Source organism: Grammomys surdaster, unplaced genomic scaffold, assembly GCF_004785775.1.
Source record: "Grammomys surdaster isolate TR1022 unplaced genomic scaffold, NIH_TR_1.0 125956, whole genome shotgun sequence".
Lineage (NCBI taxonomy): Eukaryota > Metazoa > Chordata > Mammalia > Rodentia > Muridae > Grammomys > Grammomys surdaster.
The window spans coordinates 3,980,958-3,992,746 of NW_021620775.1; the positions used below are offsets into that span (position 1 = coordinate 3,980,958).

Below are 11,789 nucleotides of genomic sequence, written 5' to 3' on the forward strand. Positions count from 1 at the left end.
CCTTGGAAAGGTTTTGCATATGTTGTGTGGGGGTGGGATTGGTGCTGCTATCAAATTTCCACTCATGGAAGAAAGTGCCACAGATTTCTTCTGTTTAGAGAAACCTATGACTGTCAAAGTGTAATCACAACTAACTTCGAGGCAATGGAGGACTTGAGCAGAGCCTTGAATAATTGTATACTAAGCCATTTGTAGTTTCATCACTCTCTAGGCCTAAGACCTAACCCGTTCTTCTTTGGGAAAAATCAATCAAATTTTAATTTAATTGAGCATTGCATGGATTTTCTTGGGGGAAATGTGAACAAACGTCCATTCATCTCTGATAGGATGCCAACAAGAAGTCAAGTATTCTGTTCAACTCTAGCTTGTGGAACTAATGGATCTATTGTGGTTACTTACATGAGCATAGTTCAGGGGTTGCTTACAGAAGCATGGGCCAGTGGCTTCCTGTAGGGGTGGGGGAGCATGAATGACACAAATACAGCTGTATCACCGAGGAGCCCACCCCAGAAGGAATGATAAGACATGAAAGCTATATCCAGGAAGCTCCTTGATAACATTGTAGGTGTCTCCTCTTCCCAGCATCAGCGATTGATTACTGAATACATAACTTTGTGGCAGAAACTTGTGAATCATTGGCTTTCTGAACTTCTCCAGTCTTGCAAGTGCTTTCTCTAGGTGGTGGTGGGGGGGAATTGTTCAGTTTTGAGAAAATGGATAAAATCAATGGAATTTAAAACTTTGCTGCAATCTGGGACATTTCCTTTATGGGAGGCTAGAATTGTCATTTTCTTGGTCCTTGATGACTAATAATTTGGGCAGGGAAGTACCAATGTTTCCAGTGCCAAAGAACATAGCCCCTGTCCTGTGATATATTCTAACTTTCTTAATTTTCAGTATTACTGTACAACAGAATCACCTGTAAAGTTAAAAAGTATTGATTTTCTATCAGAGAAATGTTTATTTAATTGATATGGCTGTGATGCAGGCATCAGAATTTAAACAACAACAAAAACAACAATAACAACATCAAAACCGCCCTAGAATGATATGTATCACAGCACATTGTGAACCAATGAGCTATGCTCATATTTGGAACTTCACTTTTGAGGTTTGTGTTCCAAATTTGCATTATTTTATAGTACAACTTCATTCAAAAGTTTTAATTAGCTTAAAATACAGAGGTATCATCACAATCTTTCCTGAAAGTTTTTACAATATACTTTAAAAGTAAGTTATGAAGCTGGAAATGATGGGTTTGTAGAACAAGTGATCTTCCTGTGTGCCTAACAGGTGCCACTAAGTTCACACAGCCTTCATTTTGCCTAGAATCAGACACCTTCCTCCAGTGATTGACTGTTACAATGATTGTCATATGGGCACCTCATTTTCATCCATACCAAAGTACTGAGGACTAAAATCCTTTGGGTCAAGGAACTGCACAAAATAATTGGATACAGGTCCTTCCAGTTCTCAGAGCAGTAGAGGAGTTTGGGCTTGCATGTAAAAATAAAACTTGATGTAAGCTGCTTCTGGTACTATGGGGTGATTAGACAGATCATGAGGTTATAGAGATCAGAGATCCCCCAAAGCCACAAACTCAGCCAAGGTTAGTTTTAAATTGAATTTTGAAGAACAGGAACAGGACATATAAGCTAAGATAAGAAAAATCAAGTTTCAGATAAAGAAGCCAGAAATCACTTGGTGGATAAAGCTCCTGCCATGTTGGAGAGAAATGAGTTGACCAGTTTGGAGATTGTGTGGAAGAGTTGCTGAGTCATGTTTCAGACATTGGGGGCTGGGGGTGGGGGGAGTCATGTCTCTGTTGTGGGAAACAGTCAGGGAAAGTTACTGGTAATTGCAGGTGGGTGGGAGCAGAGGCAAGGGCTTTGGAAACTTTCTAGCCATCTTTTATGGTATCGAGGAATCAAAGCAAAGCTTTTAGCTAGAGAATGATAAAAGGAAGAAATCAGTATTTGGCTTTTAAATAGTTTTTAATCCCACCATTTCTTAAAAAAAAATTACCACATTGTATTTATTTCTGTGGCACTCCTTATAGTGAGGCAGACATATTTTTTGCATGGTAACTTGTGTGGATGAGGGTCACAGTTTAGATCTAGAGTGTTTAAATGAGTTTGTTCAAGTAAGGTGTCTTGTACTTTCTCTGTGCAATTGTACATAAGAACTGAAGCTTCATGCTTTGTATATGTAGAGTATTTGAGGTGTCCAGAAATTTGTGTCTCTCGCTTCCAATTTTGCTCACCATTGGTCTGCTTTTCTTTATAACTACATGGATTCCAATTGTTTAACTTGTCTCTTGTTTAAGAAGAGCAGCCCCAGGATTTAGGCTTCAGATCAGCTCATTTGTTGGCTGCCTTTATGATCCTGGGAGAACTACATTTTTATACTTCAAATTTATTTCCGGTTTGTAAAGATGGAAACACAGGATACACATCGTATTAAATTGCAATATTAATATAATATTTCAAGCTAATTGCCACATTAACAAGGGTCACACCTGTCTTTTTCACCACTCTGTCCCAAGTTGCTCAGTGTCTGGAATATGCACACTGCGTTAATGAGCAAGCCTCACAGGAAATAATATCAATATGGCTGCAGCATAGAGTGGAAGATTTGTGGAAGATATAATTGTGAAAGCTCTACAGCGTGAAAAGATTCTTGGATGCTTCTGCTCACCCATTGATCTTGTGGACTGACAACCTGTGCTGTTCATTGAATTCTCCAAACAGGCTGGGAGACATGTCTTCTGTGTAAGACAAATTGGCTGCTGAGGAAGAGTGATGACAGGCATTTGCTTCCATTATCGATAGTGAAGCACTTCATTTTTCATCCTAAAGGGGGAAAAAAAGAGTCACATTGAATTGACTTGTTAATTATGCAGGGTTTTCTAACATCTATCAAGTATCATGGAGAGCATAATATGGTAGTCACGTCATTAAAAAACAAAAGGTAGGCCCTCTCTTAGTGCTCAGGTGTGTACATATTTGCTTGTTTTTTGTCAAAGAAAGAGACCACCATGTTGCTCATATTCACCAAGCCAGAAATCGACATCTATGTTGTCAGGCAACAGCTTAGAAGAGAAAATCTCAGTCTCTAAGCCCCAGACCGCTAATCAGTTCCATAAGTCAACAGATTCTTCAGGGAAACTAAATCAACTAGTGTGATTATTTGGCCAGTTGTTTATAAAGCAGGACACCAGACTGGATACATTGAGTCCGCACAGCCTAAAGTATTTTGAATCTATAGGTTTATGTAGGATGTTATTTAAAGTATATGTTGTTTGCACTTCTTGGATTTGCGTTTGAGTAAGGTGAAACCTGAAGCTTTTCCTATCCCAGGATATTTTAAGGAAGCCAAATTAAAACATGGAGTGCAATCATCTAGCCCTCCTACCCCTAAAGTTCCAGATTTAGAGACAGAAAAACAACAAACTTGTTACCATTTGGCTTTTCTCTGTCTGCCTAGTTCCCAAATAATGACATGGAGGCTTATTTATTTCTGCATTAATGCCTAGGACTTAAGCTAGGCTGAGTCTCCCACTATCTCATTACTAAAGCAACCTGTTTATACTATTTCGTATCTGTCCTGTGGCTGGTTACCTCTCCTCAGTTTCTTATATCTGACTTCCTCCACATCTTGGTGGCAAATCTCCTGCCTCTAACTCTTTCCTAGAATTCTTATCTCTTCCCAGAAGTCCCACCTATTTTCTCCTGCCTTGCTATTGGCCATGCAGCTCTTTACTGACAGCTGATGCTTTTACACAGTGCACAAGAAGTTGTCCCAACACAAACCCAACCAATATGTTAATAATGTTTTCTGTTTCACTTTGGTAAATTTAAATATGGCTTCTTTCTACTTTATTATCTTAATTTATCTTCATGAAAACTCAATAAACTATACAGAGCAAAGAGCAAAGAATCCTTATCACCAAGGCCTTGGATCTGTTAACTGTAAAGGTAATGTCTCAACATGGACCAAGCCTCATTCTGATCTTGTGAACCTCACTTGAAAACTAAAGGAATAGACCAATCTCATTTGTCTCATAATTTCTGTAAGAAATGCTGCCTTAAAAAATGAACAAATTATTTGGGTTTCAATTGTGCAAGGCATTCTTGATATTAAAAAATGAAAAAGTAAAAATTTTCAACGTTTAATAGCTTTTCAAAGAAATTAATAAAGTAGCTTGATTTCAGAAATCAAGTTCACCGTTTATGCATATAGGAAAGCATCATGCACACAAATATATTTTAACCATAGCTAGAGTTGTTTGACAGAATGACAGGTATTCTAAAAGGTCATTGACAAGCAAATGATCTGTTTAATAGATACCAAGATATTTGAAGATAGCAAGCTTACACAGATACCCATGCATATATACAAGCATGAAAAAGATGTGCAATAGGTGCTGTGTGCAGAGTTAGGATGCTGTGTGCAGTGTGGGATGGAGTCGAGGGATGGATGAATAATCAGTTTAAATGAGTAAGCAAGTCTTACTCTCCCATAATCTGTATAATCACCTTTGTATTATTGAAGGATAGAAGAGTTTAGACCATCTTTCATTTTGCTCAACATTTAACCATGACATTTTGTTATTGAGAACAGAAAGGTTGCAGAATTGATGTCAGAGAGTGATAAATAAAATAAGCACTGAAGACAAATATTAATTTCACGACAAAGAAATACCAGTAGAGTGCTTAGAATATTATTGTAAATACTACAATTATAAATATAGTGTTTTGGATTGTAGGAGAAAACAACTGGATATCTTTAGGTTAAGGCTTTGTATCATAGAGGATTTTATTCATACATTAAAAAATGTCTTTGCTGGAAACAGCTTGAAATCTAGAAAAAGATTATTTTCAAATATCTTTGTTCTCTCATAATCCTCCATTTCGGTTCTATTAGGTCATAAGATTTTTTCCCTCATTGCTCACTTCAAAACTTCAACCATGAATTTGAAATGCGATTGTGCTTTTTATACCTGCTCATTATTAAAACCAAGAAGAAACTTGTCCTTATAACTTACTTATGGGACTAGTGAGATGGCTCAGAGGGTAAAAATGCCCACTACCAGGCTAGGAAACTGAGTTCCATCTCTGAGACCCACATTGGGGATGAAGAGAATCATTTCTTGTAAGTTGCCTTCTAACCTCCATGTGCAAGCCTGCACATACACTCCCCCATACAAGTGTGAAGATACAAAATAAACTAAGATAATGTTTAAAATTTTATCTGTGAGTACGCTGAGTTTATATCTTTCAGAGGTATTTTTTTCAAGGGTCCTTTTTTTCCTTCAAATTTCTTTTCTTCCCTTTGTTCTTTGTGACTGCATTGGCTGAATCTCATTGTGTGTGTGTGTGTGTATAAATCCATATATATATGGATTTATTGTTATATCCTTGTCACTTGAGGTATATAATAATAAGCAGTTAGAAGTTAATTTGAAAATAGCATAGAATTTTATGAAACAGTTTCTTTCTATTCTAGCATTATTTTGAAAGATGTGCATGTTAGTCTGGGTATTCTCGTGGAACAGAATGCTAAGGATGAATGTATGTGTGTATGTGTGTTATGTTAAGTCAACTTTAAAGTAATAACCACAGAAGAGGCATACTTAAGTGCATAGATTCCATATCTATGTGCTCCTTGAGGCTGAGTACCTCAGCAATTGGGGTAATCCCACAATAGCTCTCAGTAGGGAGTGACAGTCCACAGTAGCTCAGTTCACAAGTCTGAGTGTCTCAGCATTTCCAATCTTGTGCAAGAAGCCCAGAAGTTTCCTGGAAAGATGATAATCTTTAACCTACCATGAAATTTTGTAAATGAAATGTTTCTGCTATCAGAGAAAGAATCATCATCATCATCAGCAGCAGCAACAGCAGCAGCAGGCAAGAAGGAAGGTGCAGTAAGCAAAAGGCAAAGATTCCTTCTGCCATCCGCATTTATCTGAGCTCTTAGAGAAGGCACAACTCACAATCAGGAGGTGCTTTCCACACCAATCAAATCAACTTGGACAGTCCCTCAATTGAGGCTTTCCATTTAGGTGATTTTATTTGTGACAAGTTCACATTAAAACTAATCACAACAACTTATGTTTTCTAGAGTCCATTACAATGGACTCCCTTCCTCACAACCTTTCACCTCCCTGTATCCTGACACACAGCACAGATACTCTCTCACATAAGCCCTTGCATTTTGTGTTTCACATCTCAGAATAGAGGGAAATTCTCTCTTCTGTTAGATTCCATATTCAAATGTATTTAATGTACAGTATTAGCTTAAATGTCTCTCCAATAGTCAATTATAGAAATGCAACCTAGACAAGATACGAATGAGCAAGACAGAGAATTTTGATGTATTTTTTTTATTATTCAGCCAATGTTAAGTAACAGTTTCTTAAATCAGGGTTCCATGTTAGGTCCAGTGCCTTCAAGTTAAAGACTAAGAAGGACCCCAGAGGAAGATGTATTCACTGGAGGTTGCATCTGTTAGAGTCACTAATCTTCCCTTGCACATTCAGATTATTTGACATATTGTAAGTACATGATAGATAGATCCTTATGAAAGTGATAAGTATTTCTAAATAAGGCATATTTTTACATACTCACAAAGTTGAGTTATATTTAAATCACATATAAAGAACACAAACCATGACCTTGTTAGCAAGCAGACAATACAGAGGTGCCTTTAAGAGATTTGCGCTTAGGAATGGAAATAGATAGGCAAATAAATAATTCTAAGGCTCATTTCCAACATGTATCAATGAGATACCTATAGGAAGGGACCTACTATCTCTGATGGGCTTCTGCAAGACTGAAGGGGGGCTGAATCAATTAGAAGAATGAAAAGATGGGGATGGAGAGAGGGATTAGTGGCTAAGAGTGCTGGTGCTTTTCCAGAGGACACAAAGTTAGTTCCTAGCACCCAATTTGCAGAGCTCCCTGCTACTGGTAACTCGAGATCTACCATCTTCTTTAGGGTTTCTGTGGGTACTTACATACACATGGTGAGTATTCATGAGGGCACAGACATTCACACATACACACGCACACACACACACACACACACATCTTTAAAAGTCAGATGATAAGAATTATTTGCAATAACTAATTCTATCTACAAACCAAGAGGAAGTTAGGAAATGGCAAAAATCTATCTTCTGCTAATTATCTTGGACACAGTGGGTGACAGGTGAGAAGTTATAAATGTAGGATGTATCAGGTTGTAACAGATGGAAATAGAAACTAGTAAGGAAACGTCATGAGCAGATGCTACGAATCTGAAAAATGGGGTGGAGTTCAGCATCCTCGTTACTGAGGGGCTTAAGGATGAAGATCACATTCAGTAGAAATTCTCAACCAGTGTGAAGGGCTTCTGTAAGCCAGAGTGATCTCCAGATGAGGCAGAACTAAGGTTATTCAGGAGGCAAGGTAAAGATCTCTCATAAGAGAATGGAGTCTGTGGTCTCAAAATTCTGTGTGTATGTATGTACATGTTTGTGTGTGCATGTGTGTATGTATGTGTATGTATGTGTGTAGGTATGAATGTGTGATTGTGTGTGTGTGTGCGTGTGTGTGTGCACATGTGTGCAGTTAAAGATGTTGAGTCCTCTGACTGAGCTGGGGTTAAAAGGTGGTTTTGGATTGCCCAGCAAGGGTGCTGGAAGCCTAACTCCTGAGTCCTGCAGAAGAACTTCTTAACCGCTGAGCCAGTCCTCTGAGCCTAGATGAGTAGGCTTTTAGTTCTTACCACTGAAAAGTCTATTTAAAGTTGTTTGCTGAATCTTTGAGGTAAAGGCTAAGTCTCTCTAAGCCTTCTATTTGAAAGCCATTATTATAACCTGTGGTTTATGAAGGATGTTCTCTGTGTTAGTTACCCACTAGTGTTTATTTCTGTGTTCCTTAAGCCCCTCACAGAAGGATAGCCTTCAAATGGCTTCTCTCTTCTGCCTTAGCTACCTCAGCCAGGCTTCAGTTTTGATACAATAGTCTTTTCTTGGGAGATGGTATTCTCAGATTTTTGGTTTTTACTCCCTTAATTGGTTCTCACAAGAATCATCATTAAAAGATGATATTTTCTAGTAGATTCTTTTATTTACAATGCATAATTGCCTTGCATTTAATTTATTGTTCTCTGCACACAAATTCTGCTTTCATTAGCATCCTCTATCAAGATTACATAGACTTTACCAATAAGAGCCATTTTCTCTCCCCAAAGTAAGGTTTAGTAATTGAGTGCTGGTCTGGTGCCATTGTCCTACTCTTAGAGACTCTGCCTCTTTCATGGGTCTGCTATTACCTGCTTTGGAGTAGCCCTTGTTTTCATGTTGGGGACAATGCAGGGTTCGCACCTCCATGGAAACAGCAATTAGACAAAATGTTGAGAAGAGGAAGTGAAGGAACATTGTCTTTAGGAAGGGTTCCTTCAGCATGACCTGTGTGCCTGTGTCAAACAGTGAGTCTGTAAGAGTTACCTCTAGCCATATCATATGTGGGAAAAGCAGCTAAGGTATATATTTCTTTGTGACAAGATAAGAACAAATAATTTCGGAAATTAAAGTTCAAATGAAACAAAGAAGAAATACAGTGTTTTTGGTTTGGGGGGTATTTTTTGACAGATAACTATGTTAGTGAGCTAGAAATCCTTAGTTTAGAGTAACGTTTGCCCCAGTTACCTCTCTGAACTTGTCTTAAAAATTGATTCAATCCTCTTTCTGCCAAAAATTCTTCATGGCGTTTATGGATTAGGACCAAATATCATTGGTGAGTTCATAAGCACCTTATAAATGCCCAGCTCTGAAATGTTATCTTCTGCAACTTTAAGCGAGTTGCTGGGTATAAACTAAAACATTACTAAGGGAATTTGTGGATATTTTATGTATGTTGGTCATAACTTGTTAGCTAGAAATATTAAATATCGGGCTAGGGACATGGCTCAAGGAGTAAAGTTCTTGGAGTACAAATTTGAGGTTCTGGGTTTGAATGCTTGGAACCCTTACAAGGCTAGGTGTGGTAATGTGTAAGGAATCCAAGCGCATCTATGGTGAGATGGGAGACGGAGAGAAAATATCTGTAAAATATGGGCCAGATAGCCTAGCACACATGCCTGAGAACAACCCAGAGACTGTCTCAAAAGACGGTGGAAGGTGAACACATACACCCGAGGCTGCCTTTAGCCTCCACATGTGCACTGTGGTGTGTGTGTTCTCATGTACATCATCCATATACACAGAAAGGAATATTTACTGTCAATGTTAAATATCTATGTTTCTGAAACATTTACAGGACATAGTGGCTTTTCTAAATTCCTCTTGTACAGACAGGTGTAGTATATTGTTACACCTGCCTTACATGCCTGCCTTACATGCCTGCCTTACACGCTTGCCTTGCAGAGAGGAAACCAATGACATAATGCAGTACATGGAGCTCAAAGTCATGTGACTCTGAGTGGCTGGTCCAGAAACATCCACATTAAGCTCTCCATCCTTTAATTTGTGATGCTGACCTAGTCTTCCCGTGTCACGCTTCTTATGTCCATTTGGTGAAGTCTCAGTCTTTATGATTAGAAGAATCCTTGTTTATTTACGTGTTGTGCTTTCTCCTTTCTCAGAAGAATGAATGCAACCTTCTCCTTTCCTAAATGTCAGTTCCCATCTTGTGTTCTGTGTGAAACATTTCCTGGATGCCTTAGGGCACAGAACTCTTCCATGGGTTTTTTTTTCCTGATCTTCCACAACAAACAAACTATATGTAGAGAGAATCACATATTAAATTTAATTATAGAAATAAATTATACAGTGCATTAGTTTACTCCGTATATCTTAGCTTTGTCTCCTGAAGTAGACTGTTTTTTTTTTTTTATTTCTTAAGCAATTTAAAATGTGCAAGATCAATGGTGAGCCCATAGGACGAACTAAGATTAACTTAGCTCTAACTTGAATAAAAATTAATTTGTAAGCAATTATTACAGCAGAGTCCAAACTTTCATGACAAATAAGCAAATAAGTTCAAAGAGGCGGAGACTTAGCCAGTGTCATCAACTAGGAATCACATCCTGCTACAGGAAAGCTGAAGTCTAAGAGTTTATCTTCTGCAAGGCTCACTCAAAAAATTGATTAAAATCCAAACACAGTACCTGCTTGTATTTGTGCTGTATGCATACAGCTTGCCATCTCAAATTGAGAGAAGCCAGCTGGAAGCGATTGGGTTAATTTATGGGTGTATTCAAGCAAGCTTTGGCAGAATCAGACCTGGTGGAATTTTATCTGTATAGAGGGTAAATGAGGACTGCTAGTCAGTTTATTAAAGAGAACTGCAAGGAATTCTTCTACAAATGTAGTCATGAGCTATTTAATGCCTCTCTGCAATGCCATCTACAAAGTCTAACTAGGTAGCAGCATCCCTTCTGTGCATGATGCAAATATTTCCAGGGTCATATTTCACACCCAAGGCATTGAGAAGCATTGAGCACCATCTTTGTCTTTCCTGGTCCATGCATTTGCTTTTCTCTGAGTGAACACATTGGCTAAGTATTTTTAGCTACGGTCAATGTGAACTAATGAAGACCACAACATTCCTGTTTGATTTTACATTGTTTACATCAAAATGCCAATTTAATTTTTAATGTTTTATATAGTATATTTTTCTTTACCTATGATATATATCTGTAGTAGCTCAAACTATCTGTAAATTGCCTGTCCATTTGTCTTAGTTACTGTTCTGTTACTGTGCAGAGACATCAAGGCCAAGGGGATTTATAAAAGAAAACATGTAGCTGTGAATTTGTTCCCGGTTTCAGAGGTTGGGTCCATGACCATCATGGCAGGGAGCAGAGCAGAAAGACGACAGACATGGCACTGTGCAGTTGCTAACACTCTAGCAGGAGGCAGAGTGAGTGAGACTGGGCCGGGCATGGCCTTTTAGAACCTCAAAGACCACCACCAATGACACAACACTTTTCCTCCAATAATGCCATACCTCCTAATTCTTCCCCACACAGTCAGACCACCTGCTAAAGATCAATGACACAAATATATGGGCTTACTGGGGCCACCTGCATTCAAACCACCTTGTCATTTACCAACATACCTTCATTTATATCCAAAGATTCAAAATCGTCCTCAAATTTTTCCTCATTTCCACAACAAACAAACTATATATAGAGAGAAACACATATTATATATAATTATAGAAATGAATTATACAGAATATTTGATTACTTCATATGTCTTAGCTTTGTCTCCTTAAGTAGACTACTTTATATTTCTATAAAACAGACAAGATCTCCCCAATGTTGCTCCTTGTCAGTGCATGATTGTGACGGCTCTGGGCTCAAACCCAACAAGTGGATCACAGCAAGACTGAAACAGGTTCTGTTCTGTTTTAAATATTACATAGTACCATTTCTTTCTGCTATTGAGAGATTATTGTTATAGATTATTTGTTAGACATATATCTTTATACTTCATGTGTTTGTTTTGAGGAGCAGGAGCCCTAGATATTTCAATCCATGTAGACCCATAGACTCCTCCTAGCCTAGCATTTTCTTCCTTCCAATTGGGTCATGTAACTCATAGAGTTTTTGTGAGTAATCAATGGTATTGCAGAAGTATACCAAGGCAGTGTGGCTTTCCTTGTGGCTTTAATTCTTTCCCTCCCTCCCTCCGTCCCTCCCTCCCTCCCTCCCACCACACCACTAAGCAGCTGGACGGGCAGCAGCTGGTTTGGCAGCAGCTGTTATTTCAGCAGCTTTGGGGGTGGGGGGGTGGG

At 38.4% G+C, this 11,789-nt stretch overlaps 1 protein-coding gene across 4 annotated transcripts in view; it reads left to right on the forward strand.

The window, feature by feature from the left end:
- Fgf12 (fibroblast growth factor 12) overlaps positions 1 to 11,789 on the forward strand; it is a 561,692-nt gene that overhangs the window by 364,332 nt on the left and 185,571 nt on the right. The gene's annotated exons all lie outside the window — the stretch shown is intronic.